We start from the raw sequence: 20,144 nt of genomic DNA, 5'->3' as shown, positions 1-20,144 counted from the left end.
AGAGAAAGGCTTCTCTGACAGCACAAACCCATTCTCACACAGCAGCTGGCTAAGCGGGAGACCAGCCCAAGCGGAAATTCCCCGGGAGTCTCCCGATGGCTCCACCCCACCCCACTTTGCCCACAAATTCACTCTTTCAGCAATTTGGGAAAGCTTTGTCACCAGCAGCCATCAGGTGGCCAATTGTGGAACAGTGGGTCATAATTAAGACAGATGTGTGCCCCTCCTCTTTCCTATGTCCAAGCAAATGACCTTGAGCGAGTCACTGAATTTCTCTGAACCTCAGTTTTCCCATCAGGATTGTCACAAGGCCACCATGAGATAACGGACATGTAACCTACTTTGTAGGTTACAGAACACGGTGCAAGGGGCAGATACTGTTACTGTCCAAAACTTGTCCAGGCCTCCATATTACTCTGAGCCTTGTCAAGGAGGATCCTGGGAGCTAGTTGGGGAAGAACATACAAGTATTTCTATGTTCTTATTTAATCCTGTGAGGCAGATAGTACAGTCACCATTCTACAGACGAGGATAAATTGCTTGTTCAGGTCATGTGGCTTAGGTGTCACCAAGCCAGGATTTAAACCCAGTTCTGTGTGGCTTCAAAACCGGTGTATTTTAAACACTTCTCTAACCACATCCTTCCATCAGCACCAGACTTTTCTTCCAGAAATCCAGAGAAACAATCCCACCTCAAGGCCTCTGATCCCATCAGCCCCTCAGATCAGACCTCTGGGCTGTGCTTCTGTTCTGAGCCAGACCTCACCCCCAGGTGGCCAAACTGCCTGGTACTTGGCTTTATCCTAAGGTCCCCTAGAAGACACAGCCTTCCTCCCCCTACCTGCACCCAGTCTCTTCACTCGACAATCTCCCAGTACCCCATGCCCCAGCCACTTCCTCCCCACAAGCAGGGGTGCTGGAGATACACCATGTGCCCTTAGGCCGAAGGCTCTCCGACATTATGGTTCATAAGAATTACAAGGGAAATGTAAAGGAGGTACCAGTGGCCTCAATGCCTAGACTCGCAGTCCTGCAGCCTTTTCCCTGGGCTGGAAACTGGAAACAATTATAAATCCCAAACATTACATCCCTGTGTAATTTTCCCTCCCTCCTCCCACCCCCCAACTTTACAGAGTTGCAAACTGAGGCCTAGAGAGAAAAGTGATTCCTTCTAAGTCAGACCATTGGTTAATAGTAGAGCCAGGACTACCATGTTACTGGTAGTAACTGTCTCTACCATTAACCAGTGATCTGACTGTCAGCCTGAAGCTGCTGACAGTCGAGCCAGCACGCTGTCCTCGAGGCCCAGCTGGGGTGGTGACGGTGGGAGGTGAAGCCATGGCAGGCAGCCCCGCAGCCTTTGGGTCACTTAGCTCTGGGACCGTGGGACAGCTCATCGAGGACTGGGATTCACACTGATTTATGAGGTGACCCCACCAGAGGACTGCTGGGTCAGGATGCCATTTGTTACTTCCCCAAAGAGGGCTCCGAAATGATGATCACAGCACATGGCCCCAGCCCTCCCCGCCCCCCGCCCACACACACACACTCACACACAGAGTCTCTCATTAATAACTCCCAGGCCATCTGGTTCAACAGCCACCCAGGCTCCCAGGCCTGGGTGTCGTATGCAGGGGATGTGAAAAGAGGCAGTGCAGGGCTGGGTTCTTCTGCCAGGAGAACAGGAGTTTGTGCAATAAACAGAATTATACTTTAGAGAAAACACAGGTGCACCCCTACCAAAATCTGGAGAAGTATGGGACCTCCTTAGAGCTCAGTTCACTCAACATCAAAGGTTTACAGCAGTTTCCTAAACTTCCTGTGATGATGGAAATGATGTAGAAATGACATAAGATATCTGCTCTGTCCAGTACTCTAGCCACTGGCCACATGTGGCTATTGAACACTTGAATGTGGCTAATGGAACTGAGTAATTTATTTTATTTTAATAAATATTAAAAGGAGTTAAGGTATTTAACTCATTTAAATCTCACAAGAGACCTATGAGTAGGTATTATTGTTTTCCCCATTTATAGAATGAGAAAGCCGAGGCACAGAGAGGTCGAGTAATTTGTTTAAGGTCACACAGCTTGTAGGTGGTGGGGCTGAGAACTGAACCCAGGCAGTCTGGATCCAAAGTTTCTTCCAAAGCACTATACTAAGCCGCACCCTTGCTGGCATGCTACACACCTGACTCACAATCTGGGGCACACTGCAATAGACACGCACACATGTGTGTACATACACACAAGGTCTGAGCAAGGGGCCTGAGCAAGCACCAGGCTGAGAATGGAATCATATCTCTGCTCTGAAGGGAGACTCCGATTTGACCTTGTCAAAGCCCTGGTCTAATGAATAAAACATCAGCGGGTGGCATTTTGAGCCCTGACTCAGTGAAAAGGACGTAGGTTCTGAGTGATGGCGTGAGACAAGTCTGATGGGAGAAGCACAGTCCTTGCCCTGCAGCACCTCCCGGTCAGATGGAAGAGGCAGCGAAGCTACAGGGGTTTGAGTCGGAAATGTCATGAATCTGGAGGGAACTGTCCTATTGAACTGCCAGCTCCCTGACTCCATTTCAGTTGAGCCTAAGAAAGTCTTTGGGGTTCCTGGGAGCCCCAGGATAAGCCCTTCCTGAGCCTCTCTGAAAACGAAGGTTTGGAGAAAGTGAAGCCTCTCAGGGTAGGGGAGCCCGCTAAAGCTAATTGGGAAAATGTATTAAGAACATGACTTACAAATGGCTCCGTGGTTCTCCACATCTCATTTGCATTGAGCTGTTGTTACCTTATTGATTATATTAAATTAGGAGATAGTCGCACTGTCTGCAATGCGATAATTATCATCATCAAACCAATTAGTATCAAATGGGATGTGGTCCCGTCGCTCCAGCTCTGCACTTGGCTATTTCCAACACCGTCAGCCTGGCCTTATGAAATAATTGTGTTTCTACTGAAACAGTGGCAATCAGCAGAAATCTTCCCAAGAGACTCACCTCTCTCTCCATGGCTTCGTGTCAGGATATCTTGTCACACAAGCACAAGCAAAATGATACAACTGGTATCTTTGGTAGTACAAGTCTCAAGGGGGGTGCTTTAAGGACAAACTGCACCGGGCTACAGAAATCTTTGATTAATTAGTCACAAAGTTTCAGTCACAGACATGTTCACACAATAACCCACGCACACAATCCACGTGTGCACGCTCTTATCATCCGTACTCCCTCACGACTAGAATATACACACAAAATGTTCAAACCCACTCACACACATACACATCTCATGAGCTTCAGGAGCACACCCTCAGATAAACTCCAAGCAAAGGCACACAACAAATTCACACGTACTTATATTGACACAATGTCATCCACTGCCATTCCTTCCGCACAAGCCAACACCTAGCACACTCATGTACAGCCACATACACAATTGTTCACCAACACATGCAAGCAAGTAAGCAAACTCAGGATACAGATTCACACACACAGACACACCAGCATACGCTCAATGATTTATCACAGGCACACACAGGCACACACCTCACAACACACTCATGGGCACATACCATTTTTAGAGACCTTCTAGTTGGAATCCAGGGGCCTGGCAGAAGGACTCCTAAGACCATTTCTCATGGCTTTTGGGCACAGAAACCTCATCCCTGGTCCTCACTGGCACACTGTCACCCGAGTTCTAGCGCATTTATACTCTCAATGGTGTGATCTGACTCCTCATCCAAAGTCACTATCAGCATTGTGGTTCTCCCTCTCCATGATTGGGGAGGGGGGCAAGTGAGCAGAGGAGGGCAGAAAACCAGATGCTCTGAGTTTTTCTATGAAGAGGGAGCCTCTAGAGAGAAGCATCACTACTGAGTTGTTTTTTTTTGTTTTGTTTTGTTTGCATCGGCGTCTGTTCATTTGCTGACAGTTTTAACCCGGTCACCATTTATTGAGCACATATCCTATGCCCGTCACAAGGCTATCCCTTCATTTATGCAATAACTATTCCTGCGTGCCTCCTGTGGGCTGGGTGCTAGAGATTCTGCAGTGAACGAAGATAGTCCCTGTGCTTGTGACACTTAATAGTCTAGAAGAGACATAATAAACTAATAAACAACTACATACTTAAAATCTCGAGAACTGTGAATAAAAACAAAGCGAAGAGGATAGAGTATGGGGTGCTGTTTTAGATAAGGGGATCATAAAAGACCTCCTGGTGAGGCGACATTTGAACAGAGACCTGTCAGAAGGAGGGTCAAGCATTGAAAATATTTGGAAGGAAAGTGGGCCAAGCAGAGGGAACAGCCAGTGCAAAAGGCCTGCCGCAGAGGCATGGGTGGCACTCCTCGGATCAGCAAAGCAACCAGGAGCAGCAAAGCAACCAGCACAGCTGGAACAGGAAGCAAGAGGGAGCAGAGAGGTGTTGACTACTTCAGGTGCATCATCTCACTTAACCCTTGTGGCTCTGTAGACTAGGATTATTATCATCTCCAATTCATAGATGAGAAAACTGAGGCTCAGAGAGGTAATGTGACAGTACCAAGTCACACAGCTCTGAAGATACTGAGCAGAGATATCCACTCAGGTCTTTCTATTCTAGGGCTGCTTCTTAACCCCAGACCCTTTCTTGCCCTCATGCTCCCTTCTCTCTGCCAAGCTGTGTCCAGGTCTGTTAACATAGAAGCGTGCTATAGCTCATTCACCATGGTCATCAAAGTCACAACTGATCTATTAATTCATAGCTCGAGTTTTCATTACACACATTATTACAATGCCCATGATTACAGTCGTTAGCAGAGCTTACAACTGCAAATACCATTAATAACTCATAGCTCTTTCCATCATCACTAATGGGCCCTTTCCAGGGTCCCTCACACAGAGCCAGGGAGAGACTCTGATGGGTGCTAAGAAGCCTCTAAATCTTCTGCTGTCTGCCTCCAGCTACCTCCAGCTGTCCCCTTTATTCATCCCAAGGAGCCAGCCACAGCTCCACCCACCCTGGAACGCTCCTCTCCCACGTAGGCTCTGTTGCCTTGATTCACTTGCTTCTTTCTGCTTTAGAGGAAGAAAAGGCAAACAGAACGTTGTTTTCACCATTCAAGTTCCAGTAGTGGGCAAGAAGGAAGGAAACTCTCCAAACAAAAGAGACAGCAGAGGTTCAAGGCTTCACCAGAATCCCTGCCAAAACTAGGCTGAAAGAAGATATAAAAATAAGAAAATAGTTTTGTGTCTAGATCTACGAAACAATCCTGTGAGATAAAAATCATTATGTGCAGTCTACAGATGAAGAAGCTGCAGCTCAGAGACAGTAAGCCACTTGCCTGAGGTCACACAGCTAGTAAGTGGCAGAGTTGGAATTTGAACCCAAGTTGATCTGGCATCACAGGCTGTGGTCTTACCTGAGTTGCCCAGATCAGGGAGGCACAGGAGGGATTAAGGAGGGTCATGGCATGTCCAGCCAACTGTCCTGTGCGTCTCTCCCTGCAGGTGCCTGTGGGAAGAATGAGAGCATGAAGGTACAAAGGGAATTAGGAGGAGGGAGGGAAGGGAAGGGAATTGAGAGGAGAGGATTAGGGGAGAAAACAAAGGGAGAGTTAAAGGGGAGGAGGAAGAAATAAGGGGTAAAGAAGGAGGAGGCTACCTGTCCACATACCCGCCACCCTCATCCTCACCCCTACTCCATCCTTTGTACGTAACATGCATTTGCCACACTGAGGTAAGATCCTTAGTTCGTATCTCGATATATGGCAGGAATTAGTCCAGTTCACAGGAGCAGAAGCTGAGGTCCACTGTGTTCCAGGTGCTGCATGGACATTATCTCATTTTCATCTTCAGAGCCGCTTCGTTCACGAAGGCTCAGGGCACACTGCTAGTAAGTGAGCAGCGCCACCAGATGACCGCCGTCTCCACACTCAGGAGCTTTCCCATCTCTGCACCTTTGCCTAAAATGTCATCCCCTTCCAACCTCACTGTCTGACAAACTCCCATTCATCCTTCAAGACTCAGCTCAAACGTCACCACCTCTATGAAGCCCTCCACATGACTCTCACAGGCAATATTAGCTGAGGAATACAGCAGTGTATAAAAAGTTCCTTTTCTCCCCCTCCCTGCCTTCTATCTCATCTCTCTGAGGTCACAACAGATGGTGCATATCATTTCATATAATTTTCTAGGCCCATACAAACACAAAAAAATATATATAGGGGCTTTTTTTTTCCTTTTATTTCTTTCTATTTCTTAAAAATAGGATTCACATTACTCAAAACATGCTTTGTTCACTCACTATATCATGGACGACCTCCCGGTCAGTGCACATGGACAGAACCTCTCTCCTCACTGCCTGTGTAAGCCGTCCACGACATGGCTGAGCCAGAGCTTTCACCGTTTCCCTCTTGATGAATGTTTGGTTGGTTCACCTTTACCGTTACAAACAGTGCTGTAATGAATGTGTTTGTACATGAGTCTACGTTCTGATGCTTTTATTCCCATAGGATGGATTCCCAAAAGAGAGATTTGTGAATCAGAGGGTATGCAGATTGTAAATTTTCATCGCTACTGATGATTTTGCTCCCTAACACAGCCATTTTCAGTCCCAGTGATGTACACAAGAGCCCTCTTCCCACACCGTGGCCAGATCTGGACATCATCTGTCCTTTATTCTTGCCAATAGACAATAGCACCTACCTCATAGAACCGTTGTAAGGTTTAAATGAAGTTCAGATGTATTATATGGTGTCTAGCACATAAGTCCTTAATAAATATCAGTCATTTATATAACTGTGATGTCACCTTGCTATCATATATTTAAGGAAAGCCTAGACTACTGATAACTTCCAGGTTCAGGAGATTGTATTTTTTTAAGTAAGCTTGTATTCCAATCCAGCCTTTCTCGACCAGCTGTGTGGCTCTCAGCTAGTCATGTAACTTCTCAGAGTCTCAGCTGTTTCATCTGTAAAATGGGGATGATGAGCTCTGCACATTCTCCTTCACAAGGAAATAACAGAGCTTGAGTGAAATCATGAATGTGAACTCACCTTTAAGACCTATATTCTCAGTTCCACTGATGACCAGGCACAACCTCTGAGGGTCCTCAACCCTTCAACCAGGCATCCATACTTCAAGAATCCTTGAGGACAAGGCAAATACATGGATATGAGTGTCTCATCCTATCCACAAATGCCCCCTAACCCAGAAGTTATTGCTAATTGCTTGAAATTTCACCATTAGAGACCCATGCCTTCCTGCAACGTGCCCTGGGGGACCAAGTCCACTCCCACAACTTCAAACATTGCTTACCAAACTTTTCGACTGGCTCTGTGCGCCAGTCACCGTGCCTGGCACACATGAAACCTCATGATCAATTCTATGCTTTACACCATCGAAGGCCACCTCTCTAGCTCTGACTTCTGTCCAAGCTTCTGACCCATATTCCCATCTGTCTACTAGAAATCTTGCCCTCGGTGTCTCACAGGCACCTGAAACTCAGCACACTCCAAAGTGAACTTCTCAGCCCCCTCCATAAACCTGCCCCTCCTTCCTCCTGCTTCCCCATCTCCAGGTCTGGCCTCCCAATCCTCCAGCTCACAGCACCAGAAGCATCAGCACTCACCAGAGAAAGGAGGGTCCCGCTCCCTCACCACCTGCGACCCACCAGTTACAAAGCCTTATGAATTCAGCTGCCTTCTCCATCTCCCCATCCAGGGCCTTGGGTGAGGTGAGTGAGAAAATATTTAAGGGGGCACCCTCAGGTCCCTGCAAGTGCTGACACTGAGAGCGAGCACCTCCTTAAATCTAGCACCCCAGGAACCTCACCTGCCCACCTATCCCGGCAGGCCCTGCCCTCTAAATCAGGCCAGCTCAGCTCATCATCTCGCTGCGGTAAGGCAGAAGCCAATCACCTGGCCTCCATGCCACTCTTCTCCACCTTCAATTATCCTCTTCCCTGCAACCGGATTAATCTTCCCAAGTCCCAGCTTTGATCATATCGCATCCTCAAGAACCTTCCAGGACCTTCACTGTCACCTACTGAATTGTATTCTCACAGGACAAGTCAGCCACTATGCAACCAACTTCTGTTTGAATCTACTCTGTCGAAGGCATCCAGCTCAGAGCTGACATCTAATTGGACCACAAATGATCACATGACACCAAAGCAGCTCATCTGTGGGCTACTTAATAGCCTTTTACATGGTCTGACACCAAAGGCTCTACAAAAAGACAATGACCAGCAGCTGAGCCAATCAGATTTTTTTCTCTCGGGAGTTGGAACTAAAAGAAAAAAGAGAAGAACTGGCTAATTGATAAAAGGCCAGAAAAAAAGCAGACACAAGGAATTGAACCTAAGTCACATTAATAGACTTAATAAACTCCTTCCTGTTGTGGAGGTCCGGGTGCCATCTTAAATTCAGTCTGTCCCAGTTTCCCAGACCTATGACAGCCCCTCTCGGAGTTTCATGAGAGTGCCCTTATATGATGCCAGTAGGGTTTTGTGTGAGCCGGCTTAAGTGGGTCTCTGATCCATAAAACCAAAACATTCAAAGCTCTTTGCAATATAGCTCTGCTTAGAACTTTAGCTGCATATAAAATAATTAATTAATTAACTAATTAATTAATTAATTTAAAAAACTAAAAACCTCCAGTTGGCATGCTTGGGGTTTTTATTACCAAGATCCAGGGAATTTCATGGAAGAGGACTGGTGGCATGAGGCCACCAGGAATCAGTCAGTCCTTTATCTCTGTCTGTCTGCAGTCTATTTAGTCACTGGGTAAAACCTACCCATTCCCAACTTCCCAGTTAGAGATTCTAACCCTGCCCTGTCCCAGTCCTAGCTCTAAATTTCCAGAAAAGAGAATCTGATCGACCCCATTTGGGTCAGGTATCCAGTCAGCCATGAACCGGTAAACCAGCTCATGGGAGAGACACATGGCCCCTAAGCCTTTGAATTCTTCTTCTAGATTAATCATTTCCCTCTCCCAGTTTACCCCCACCAATGGCTGTGTCCTCAGCGAGGATGAGGTTCTGAGATGGGAACCAGTAGGAGGACCTTGTATTTCCTGACCTGGCACTGGGTGAAGGAGGCTGTATCCCACCAAAAGTCTGGGCAGGAGACAGCTGTCTAGAGAGAGATGGAAACCCCATCTCTTACCACACTGCCTGAGCTTGGCTGTGACACTCACACACCCACAGGAAAAGGGGCATCTGATGCTTCTGTGTGGTTCCAAAAAGCTGGAGACATCTCACACCCACAAATAATAATCATGATTTTCTGTAATTATTATTTGTGTGTTTTGCATAATTGTCATAATTATTATCATCAGCTCATCAGCCTCCCATCCCAGTGTGCTCTATTCCTGTCCTAAGCCCTGAAACATGATCACACGAGGTGCCCTTTCCTGCCTCTGACTTCCTCTTGAGAGCTGGATCTTAGGAAGCCCTTCAGAAAATGGAATGGGACTCTTGAGACACCGTCTGCATTGTCTGTCTTTCCAGAATATTTCTGGGCCTTGATGTTAACTGAGAGGAGACGGAGCGAAACGAAAGAGGAGCTCACTTGCTCACTCTCTCTAGCACGAGAAGTAATGCCTCCCTGCGCCCCTCCAACCAGGCGTGTGCTGGAGCCAGCTGCCACAAGCCCAGGAGTTCAAACGACTAGCATCTCATCCAGGCCCACATTCAACGTGTGAACTTTGAATCACATCCGTCGCTTGAACTCAGTCAGGAAGGGAGTATTTACACCACAGAAATTGGCAAAGGGGCTTTTTTTCCAGAGAGTTAGATGTTAAACATTTATCAGCACACCCTCAAACCCACCTTCCACACTACAGACAGGATTTTCTTTTAAGACAGAAATATAACACGGTCACTGTACTTCATCAGCTCCGTTACCCATCATGGAAGTCCAAACTCTTCAACATAAGGCCTCCTATAAAGCCTTGCATGAGCCAGCCCTAGCCCACCCCTCTGGCGTCCACCCTCACCATCTTCCCATGTCCTTCCAGATGTCTCTGTGCCCCCAGAAAAGTCATCTCCAGGCCCCAGTCTCTGGCCTCCAGTCTCCACCACACACCATCCCTGCCTGAAACATGCTCTCCACCTGCAGCCTTCTCCTCTTCCTCCCTCAGTCTGGGCTTTGACACCACGTCCTTCTGGGAGGCCTCATTGACCCCAGCCTGCCTCAGAACCCCTTGTTTGATGCTCCCCATGCCCCATTCTCATGGAAGCACATATTTGATCATATGTCTGCCTATCTGCAGCCTCACTAAACCACAGGTAGAAGTCAAGTCTAATTTGCTCACTCTTTTACCTTTAGCATATGGCACAGAGTCCAGCCATGTTGAATTAAATAGAAGAGACACCACTTCCCAAGACAGGCTGTGGTCAGTGCCCTCACAGAACCCAGACAAAGTGCTCTGGGAGGTCAGAGAGAGCAAGGTGCTTCTGACAGATAAGTCAGCACAGGCATCATGGACAGGTCCCCACGGAGAAATGTCAGGTAGGGCAGCGCGGCTGGCTTCTTCTCAGAGACCGTGCTGGCGCCAACGCTCCGCTTCCTGTCCACTCTGTCCTCTCCGTGGAGCACCCTCTCTAATGCCCCGCTAGCTCTCCCTGCTTGGTCTACAGCTTCGCAATAGTTTGGGTAAAGGAACTCCCACCTCCAGCGCGCGTGCGTGCTCACACGCACACGCACGTGCGCGCGCACACACACACACCCCTCTCTAACTTAGCCCCAAAGTGATTGAGGCTGAATTTCCCAGATTCCTGTTGGAAAAAAATGGGACCTCAATGTTAGCTAGTGAAATTGGTTTGCAAAGGGGGAAACGTGGTATTTCTTGCACACTTAAGTATGCAGACTGAGATTCTTATATCAGAGCTAACACATATTGAAAATTGTCAAGAAGCGGAACAAAAACCAGCAGAGCTAAATTAAATAATAAAAAATAAGCAAAACAAAACCTGAGTGTTTTAACGTGCCAAGCAAGGGTTCGTACACCAGAGAATGTATTCGCCAAGCAGTTTGCTGAAGAAAAATTCAGGGTTTTCTATGCCAGAAAAGGGGGAGGCAGCTGACGGTGGCTCTGTTACTTCAGGGTGAAAATAGCACTCCACCGAGGACTGGCTCACAGGTCCAGAAAATCTCCAGCTTGGTCCAGTAAGGATCTGGCATATGTCACATGATGACAACAGCCTTCTCCTAGACAAATGCTGTTAAAAGTGGGCATTGTCCCGGTGTGGTGCTAACACTTACTGCACACTTACTGTGTTCCAAAGGCTGAGCATCCTTCTGCAGGAGCGGCAGCGGCTAAGAGTTCAGGCTCAGGTGCCAGACCACCTGCATCCAACCCCCAATTTAAGATCTTGAATAAGTCAAGAACTCAGTTTCCTCTTCTAAAAACTGGGAATGATGATAGTATCTAACACACAGGGTTGTTACGAGGATTTAATGTGTTATTATTATCATAGGTACAGCCTTGAGAGCAGTACTGGGCAGACAGACTCTTCTAAGTGTTGATTGTTGTTACTATTATGTCATTTAATCTCGTCATCAAGAGGGAGATACTATTCTTATCTCCATTTTACAGGTGAAGCACCAGGACTTGCTCATTATCCTGCCTTCGCTGCTGCACCCAGGGTCTAAGTTTTGGTAGTGCGGTGCCAAAGCTCTCTCATCGTGACTGTTATTCCATGTTGACTGCTGTGGAGACATCCACTGTCCCAGCGCCAGGGTTCCTTCAGCTCCCCGACACTTGGCAAGGCTGGGAGCCACACAGTCCCCTGGAGGCCCTACCTCTTCAAGGTCCTGCCAGGGAACAGACATAATCCCCCTCGCCTGGGTGACCCCAGACTTACCTCCCCTCCCAGTCTCTTGTCGTAAAGATTCTCCCTTTAGTCTAGTCAGAAGGAATTCCTCCCACTCTTCAATTTTCTCTCCCCTCACCCACCAGGACACCCAACTTAATCCCCTGGAGAGGCTCCAGCTCAAGGGAAACAAAACCCCCGCAGAGAAGTGTCTTTCAGATGTCTCCTCCTTCCTCGTCACAAACCACACACCTGCCCAGAGGTGCGGAAGCTCAGGCCGGCTGCCTGCCTGAATGGAGGAGAGAGAGAAACTGTCGCTATCTCCCATCGTCACCCCCACCAGAGTATGAGTGGACACTAGAATCCTGCCCAGGGTTGCAATCCGGCTCTGAGGTACCAGGCTGACCCAGGAACATCCCTGAGATGGCCCCATGGGGGCCACGGTTTGGTGGGGACATACACCCCAGCTGACTATTACTACACAGAGTGGGGAGCCTTGACGGTGTTTGAAGTTATCACTGAATAAGGAGCTAATTCTGCATAAAAAGGGTAGAGGAGGCTTCAGGGGAGGAGAGCGGTGAGCTTGGCCAGGCTGGGAGGGCGGGGCACACCACCCAGAGGGGCAAGAGGCCCAGGAGAGGGAATATCTGTAGGCTTGACCTTGCATTAGTATCCAAGGAAATGGTCCAAAGCATGGTGGGAAATAGAGGGGCGGGGGGTTAAGGTAGAAAGACAAATAAGGGTCAGTTGTCAGGGTCCTGGGCTGCTAGGCTAAAGAACTTGGCCTTCATCCTATAGGCAGCAAGGGGTCACTGAAAGGTTTGAAGTAAGGAGGAATGTACCCAGATTTGAGTTTCAGAAAAAAAAAACATTCTGGCTGCAGTGTGAGGAATGGATTAGGGGAGATGGGGAGGCAAGAAAGCCAGACAAGAAGCTATTGCAATAGTTCCGATGACGGTGGCCTGGGATAGGGGCAGGGGGAGATGAGAGAGAAGACTCCAGGTGGGTGGATTTGGGCCAGGGCAAAGTTCCTACGCAAACTGCCACCGACTGTCCCTCCTTCCTAAAGGACTATTTCCTTTAAGCCCTTATACAGGACCCTGGTGACCCCTCCAAGGGCATTATGGTCCCGGCAGCAGCAGGATGGAACACCCCACTCTGCCATCTTCAGCTACAGCCTGAGGCTGAGGAGGGACCCTGGGGAGGCCTACCCAAGGCTGGGCCAGCTCTAAAGCTAGATCAGAAGGGCTAAGAACTTGAACCTGTTCTCAGGAACCCCATCTATAGACACACACACACACACACACACACACACACACACACACACACACACACAGAGTACACTACACAGCCCCACACATAAAGGCACTCCCAATTCACACAATGCAATGGAGAGCACACACCACACACACATAGTACCTACCTCACCTGCACAACCCATCCATTCAGCGCCAAGACCCACTATATACTCTCCCACCTCTATCCCCCCGCAGATGAGCACCACCCACTTGAAACCTGTTCTCAAGTACACCTAGACATCATATGTTCACTCTATCACACACCCCTCCCAGACTCACACCTCGCACAATGTGCATGCAAACATCAAATATGCCACGAACACATACAAACCCAGTACACACCACCTACCCTCACACAGACAAGCCCGGCCTGCCCCACCACACACATACCAGCAGGTAACCCTACACCACCCAACCCAAGGCTAAGTGAGGTCAAGGGGGTGAGTGGAGTCCCACTCACCTACGCCCCTAAAGCTGTGTGTCCATGAAACTGGGCGACCTGAATGAGGATCCTTTTTCTAATTCACAAAAAGTCAGCATTTGTTTAGGTTAAATGTGGCCTTGCAGAGCTGGCTGAAATTCTCAAACCAAATAAAGCCTGATAGAGTCCTGTCTACGGGAACAAACTTTGTAACCACATCTAAGTTATCTTCGTCCTTACAGTGAGTGACAGTGCACCTCTAATTATAAATGACAGGAAAACTCTGATGTCAAAGGCAACTCTAGATAAATTAAAACGTATGCTATGCTCGGTGCATGCAATAAATCCCATTTTCTTTACCATAAGCAGATCACCATTTTACCAATAGAATATCACTTTTACACCCCCTCAAAAAGAATGTTGAAGAGATAGATACATGCAGAATATTGATATAAAGTGGTGTCAAATAATTGGCCTGCGTGGGAGGGCCTCATGTCTCCATCGGGCCCTGCTCAGCTCATTTCGTCCTATGGTTTTTCCAAGAGGGTGGCCAGGGAGAGGCAGTGGACCTAACACTCTCAGTGGGCACACGGTGCCTGCTCCTGGCCTCAGCAGCTCTTAAGAGGCTCTTGCCGGCAAGACCGGCTGCTCACCTGGAGGCCAACGGAAGACGCTGTGCCTGGAGGGGCTGCAGAGGGTTTTTCTAAGCCCACGCTTGACTCTAGCCACACAGAACTCGCCTGTAGGTGGTCTTTGGGGAGGCTGCACGGGAGCAGCATATCGATCAGACTGGAAGGAGAAAGAGAAAGAAAAATACCTTCGAATAGCAGAGCTTCAAATCCATCACTGGTTCCTAAAGACCCAAGAACATGAGCGCACACAGGCCAACCCTGAGACAGCCGCACGTGTGAGACACGGGGACACAGAGACACACTTGTGTGTGCAAAAACACACGTATCCTCAGAGACACGTGCAGGCACAGAGACAGTTCACAGCAGCGGGCATAGAGTGACACTCACAGGAACTGTCACACACATGTAAGCACAGAGGTGAAAGCACACATCTGTGCAGACAGAACATGCCCAGATGTCCTTGTATGTTCCCAGAGGGACACGTTTCCATGCACGTAGATACCCAGCACCCTCACCCAAGAATGCACCCATATGTGACACTACAGCCACTCTGAACTCCCCATCCTGGGCCAGGTGGGAGCAGGTATCTCCTTGTAGTGTGCCCTGCTCACCACCTTCTCTCAGCCTCAAGGTGTCAAGAGCCAAGGTCCCTCGGACCCACTCCTGTGGTCACCGAAATGTAAATGATGAAAACCTACCCCCAGGAGGGCAAAAGAGGGCCCTGACATTTGTTATCACTCTCAAATCCCTCCCACCAAGCAATTCAGTGTGCCTTAGAACCACAAGGGGGGGCGGGGTTTAAATTACTGCCTGGGCCTCACCCACGCAGACTCTGATTCATTTGATCTGGGAAGGGCACCAGGCATAGGAATGTTTTAACACTCCCCAGGTGATTCCAACAGGCTTCCAGGGCTGAAAATTCCTGGAGCAATTCATCTGGCTTCTAGGGTTCTGCAGGAAGGCCCTTGTTCTGCAGGACTGCCCCAATCGACGAGATCCTGAGGGTGTAAAGGTGTCCTTCCCCCTGCCTTTCAACTCACTCAGGAAACCCTTGACACCCTGGATCTGACCCCCTACCCCCATGGACCCCGAGTGCCAGTAGTGCAGAGCAGAGCCGGTGGAGGGGCACCCATCTGCGCACTGCTGCTGCCCCCTGCTGGACAGAGCTGGCGGAGCACAGCTGCCTTGGTAACCGGCTTCTCTCTCCACCAGAGCTAACCTCAGGCTGATATAGGGGGAGCCAAGGGAGCAAGATCCTAAAGAGAAGTCCCCCAAACCTCTCCAAGAGGCCCCAAACCCTCAGATCTACACCTCCTGCTATGGCCCCGCCACCTCTCTAGTCCCGGCCACCTCGAGCCTGGGTGATCCCTGAGGTCCCTTCCTTTGCTCAGTGGTAGCCAGTAACGCCAATGACCTGGGCTGGCCATGGCAGCCAGGACTACAGAGATGAATGAGGAAGGGGACCAGCCAAGGAGGTGCCTCCAGTCCTCTCTCACACCCATCCATCCTCCAACAGCTGCCCAAGCCACCGCCTTCAAGCCTATGGTATCCTCACCCACTCCCCACCCCTGGTTCTCCGACTACCTTTAGGATAAAAGTCAGGCTCCTGAACATGGCTGACCAAGCCCCTCAAAGCCTAGCTTCTGCTGGTCTGTCTCGCTGGAAGGCCTGCACCCTGGGGCTTCCTGGCCAACTCTTACCCTCTTCCACATTCTGCCCATGCCGCCTCCTCTGGGAAGCCTTCGCTGACCTCCTCACCCTACCACTCCCCACATCCATTAGTTGCTTCCTCCTCCTTTTCCTGAACATCGCACACCCGCCTCTTATAATAATTCTGTTAACACGTCTGCCTCCCCCTCCTCCACCGCAGTGGGGCTCCCCAAGGGCAGGGACCAGGGGCCTGGGGCTAGAAAAGTTTTGTAGAATGAGTGAAGCCTTCTCCAACCTACCTGTCCATCAAAGCTCCTCCCCCTCTTCTCCACCACATGGACAGGCTGAGCCCCCCACTCAGAGGAGCGACCCCTAAAGCAAGAAGAGAAGAATAAGAATCCTAACGCTAGCAAAACACTTATTTAACAAGTGCTAGGAGTATTCGGTTCCAAGTGCTATACATCTATTAATTCATGTCACCCTCATTTTATGGATTATCTCATTTTATAGATGAGGAAACTAAGGCACAGAGAGGGCAAATAACTTGCCCAGACACACAGCTGGGCAGTCTGGAGCTGGGATTCAGCCCAGGGGTCGGCTCCAGAGGCCACAATGTTCACCACACTCCCCTCTCAAGAGAAGAGATGTTGGTGGAGAACCCAGGCCTGCCCCCCAGGCACCTCCTGTGGGACATTGGGAGGGTCTTCCCAGGAGAGGCCAGGCCCAAATTCTCTCTCCTGCCTGCAGTTCTAGGGCTGTGGCTTCTTTCACTTCCTTCGTAATTTTTCTGACAAGAACAGATGCCACTGCAGCTGACAACCAGCCTGTCTGTGTAAACGGGAAGGCGGATCCAGCTCCTCGTTTGTCTCTAAGAAAATAGAACTGGACAAGGAGGCAGCTGAGTTTTGAGAGACCTGAAGGCTCTGGGGGTGGTGGCAGGAGCAGGCAGGCTCCCGACAGGCAGGGAATGGGTGCAAAGACAGGATGGTTTTGAGATGCCCACAGACCCTGGGGACCAGCCCCTGCCTCTGATCCTTCCTCCCTCGCTCCTCCCTCCCCCCTTTATTCCTTCCCTCCATCCAGACTTGGTAAACAACTGTCACGTGCTGGGCCTGTACTGGCAACTAGGAACACAAGGACAGCATGGTCATTATTGTCCTCAAGGAGGCCAGTCTGAGAAACCAGCAGGGACAGAGCATCAAATCTTGGCATGGGGAGTGCAAGCAAGTCTCGATAAAGCAAGACACCAAAGCCCAGCTGCCTGGGTTTTCATCAGCCTCCACCCATTCCGAGCTGTGTGAACTGCACGAGGTCCTCAAGTTTCACATCTGTAAAATGGGATGCTAACAACACCTGCTTCACTGGGTGTCAGAAGAATTAAATGAGTTCACACACATATCACACTTTAGAGCAATGCCTGGCACATAGTAAGCGCCTTCTCCTCACATTCAGCATCCCACATAGCAGCTCCTCACCACACCCCAGAAGCCTCTCTGCTCCTCTGTTGTTCCTCACACCCCCTCACAATCCAGAAGTACCCCTAACCACCATCCCTCCTGTCACAAGGCCCTTCATCTACAGCAGATATTTGTGTGCACTATGTGTAATGCGCATCTCTGCCTAAGCCCGCCAGGGCAGGATCCCGGTGACTCTGAGCCCCTGGTCTTGGGAGAGGGTATGAGTCCTGTTTAGGGTGAAACAGCTTCCTGTCCAACTAGGTCTGTCTGCCTCTCCAACCTCTCAGGCCTGGGGTGGTAAGTGGCACCCCTGACTACAGAAAGCTGCCTTCTCGGCTGGATGTTTCCTCCTGAAAGCTGACCTCAGGCTCTCCAGCTGCAGTGCCAAAGGTCATGTTCTGGCAGAGCAGAGGGGCTGCTGGGGCAATCTGCAGAGGACACCACCTCACCCTCAGCTCGGCCACAGCCCTGCAGCCCACAGTCCCAGGGAGCAGAGTAACAAGGAAGACGAGTTGGGGCACACCTTTGGCCTTAGCAAGCCCCTCAAAAATGAAACAGCATCTATTGCGGATCAGGTGTGGCGAGTGTGTCTGGAGGGGCTTTTCGCCCGAGTGTGTGACTGTGCGTGATTGTGCGTGACTGTGAGTGTCTGTATGTGTCTGGGGGGAAGGAAGCGGTAACTGTATTTTATGCCTCTGTGCTTTGTGTAATTGCAGCTAACATGTATATAATTGTGTCTCCAGGTGCTTGCATGAGTGTGTCTGTGTATCCCTGGGACACTGTCCCCAGCTGAGCATTTGTTATTATCGCCAATACGAGCATTGCTATCATCCACTGAGTACTCACTTTGTGCTGTGCTTTACCTACATGTTTTTATTTATGCCCCATTTAAAAAGAAAAAGAAAAAAGGAAAAAAGCTTTGTGGCTCCATCTCTTTCCCAAGCCCCACATATAAGGTCTCAGAGGCAAGGTCAAGCCCAAATTCTGTGGTGTCTTCGAGACCCCTCACTGTCCAGGCCAATGCAATTTCTCTGGCTGCTTATCTCCCAACCTCCCCTCTCCTCAGCCTACATTTCTCCCACCTCTCATGTCCAGGCAACTACTACTTACCTTGTAAGACTCAGCAAACATTGCTTCCTCTGAGAAGTCCTCACTGATGGCCCTGCCACCTCCTCCAGGAAGATTTCCCTGATTGTCCCAGAGTTGCCACCTTCAGCCCAAACACTCTTCCTTTGATATCCCCTTGGGCGATCATGAATTCTTACACTTCTAGTTCCCCAGTGATTGGGAGCCTGATTCCCCAGTGAATTTCCAGCCTGGCACAGAGTTTCAGGTAATGTTGGCTGAGCACGGATGCTTGGCTGGCTAGGGGTAAGAGAAGCAGAGAGGTGGCCCAATTTCTGTTCCTTGAGGCTTCCCCATACTTCGCTCAAGGATGCAGCTCTGCTCCCTCTCCTGCCTCGTCTGTAAGAGTCAAGGTGCTTGGTCCAAAAGCCAACTGTCTGATGCCTCTGAGACCTGGGGGAGCTGCATAGCAGCAGTGTGCCCAGAGCAGGCACAGACCGCCGCTGGTGGCTGAACTCCCCCTTTCCCCAGCACAGCTGCTCCCTCCAGGCCTGCGACTGATCCCTGAGACCAGGCACGGCCACCACCCCATCCCTTTAGTCACTGTCACCTTCAAAGAGTCCTCCCTCCTGTGGGGGTGGGGCAGAGGGAGGAGGGAGCTGAAGCGGGGGAAGAGGGGATGAAAGGCCAGGGGAGTGGGAGGGAGAGGGGAGGAGAGAAAAGAAAGGGAGACTGACCATTTGTTTCTCCCTTTGTCTTTGTAGGCTGTCACTTCCCCTCGTTAACAACTGCATTCCAGGCACAGCCCCCAGCCCCTCCTAATTACCATGATCAACACGGAGTGAGCTGTTGCGTTTTATGACTCTCCAAACCAAAAAAATAATTAAAGCGATTACTGTCATTAACAGTCTGCCCTCTTCACCACCTTCTCTGAGAGTGAGCTGTGAATGGGCCCTGGGGAGTCATGATTGGACCCCGGTGACTCCCCCTTCCATTTCATGCCCCCCACCACTGCCACTGCCGCCACCTGCCACCTCCAGGAGCACCAGTCTAGACGGCTCAAGCGCCAGCAAGGCTGGAAGATTACAAGGAAGGGTCTCCATGGGACCCCAGGCAGAACCCTGCACCCCCAGAAAAGCTGGAGCCAGGCCTATGAGAAACTGCTCCTTCTCCAGGAAGGAGCCCACTAGTCCCAGTCACCCCAAGACTTGACCTCTGCAATTCCTCAGTGCTGGGCCCCCCAAACCCACAGGCAGGACTCCCCCAAGCCCTGTTCTCTCTGGCTCCCCAACCTCCCACCACAGCTCAGCCCAATACTCCACCACTCTCCAGCTGATGACTTGGTCTCCTAAACCTCAGAGTTTCAGTTTTATTCTCTGTAAAATGGGCTGTCTTAGCTCAGGCTGCTATGACAAAATACCACAGACCAGGTGGCTTAAAAAACAGACATTTATTTCTCACATTTCTGGAGGCTGAGACATCCAAGCCAAGGTGCCAACAGATTTAGTTCTGGTCAGAGCCCTCTCCTGGCTTGCGGACAGCCACCTTCTCCGTGTGCCGTGTGCCTTTCCTTGGTTCATACACATGGGGAAGCGGGGAAGGAGAGAGAGGGGAAGACAGAGGAAGCCAGCTCTCTAGTGTCTCTTCCTATGAGGGCACTAATCTCATCATGGGGGCCCAATCCTCATCTAATTACCTCCTAAAGTCCCCATCTCCAAATACCATCACATTGGGACTTAGAGCTTCAACATATGAATTGGGAGGGAGAGACACAATTCAGTCTATAGCTTAGGCTTTGAGATATCTGTGGATCAACCCCTTCTCCATGAGTGCCT

This window comes from Pteropus alecto, unplaced genomic scaffold, assembly GCF_000325575.1.
Source record: "Pteropus alecto unplaced genomic scaffold, ASM32557v1 scaffold39, whole genome shotgun sequence".
Lineage (NCBI taxonomy): Eukaryota > Metazoa > Chordata > Mammalia > Chiroptera > Pteropodidae > Pteropus > Pteropus alecto.
This window is presented reverse-complemented; position numbering follows the sequence as displayed.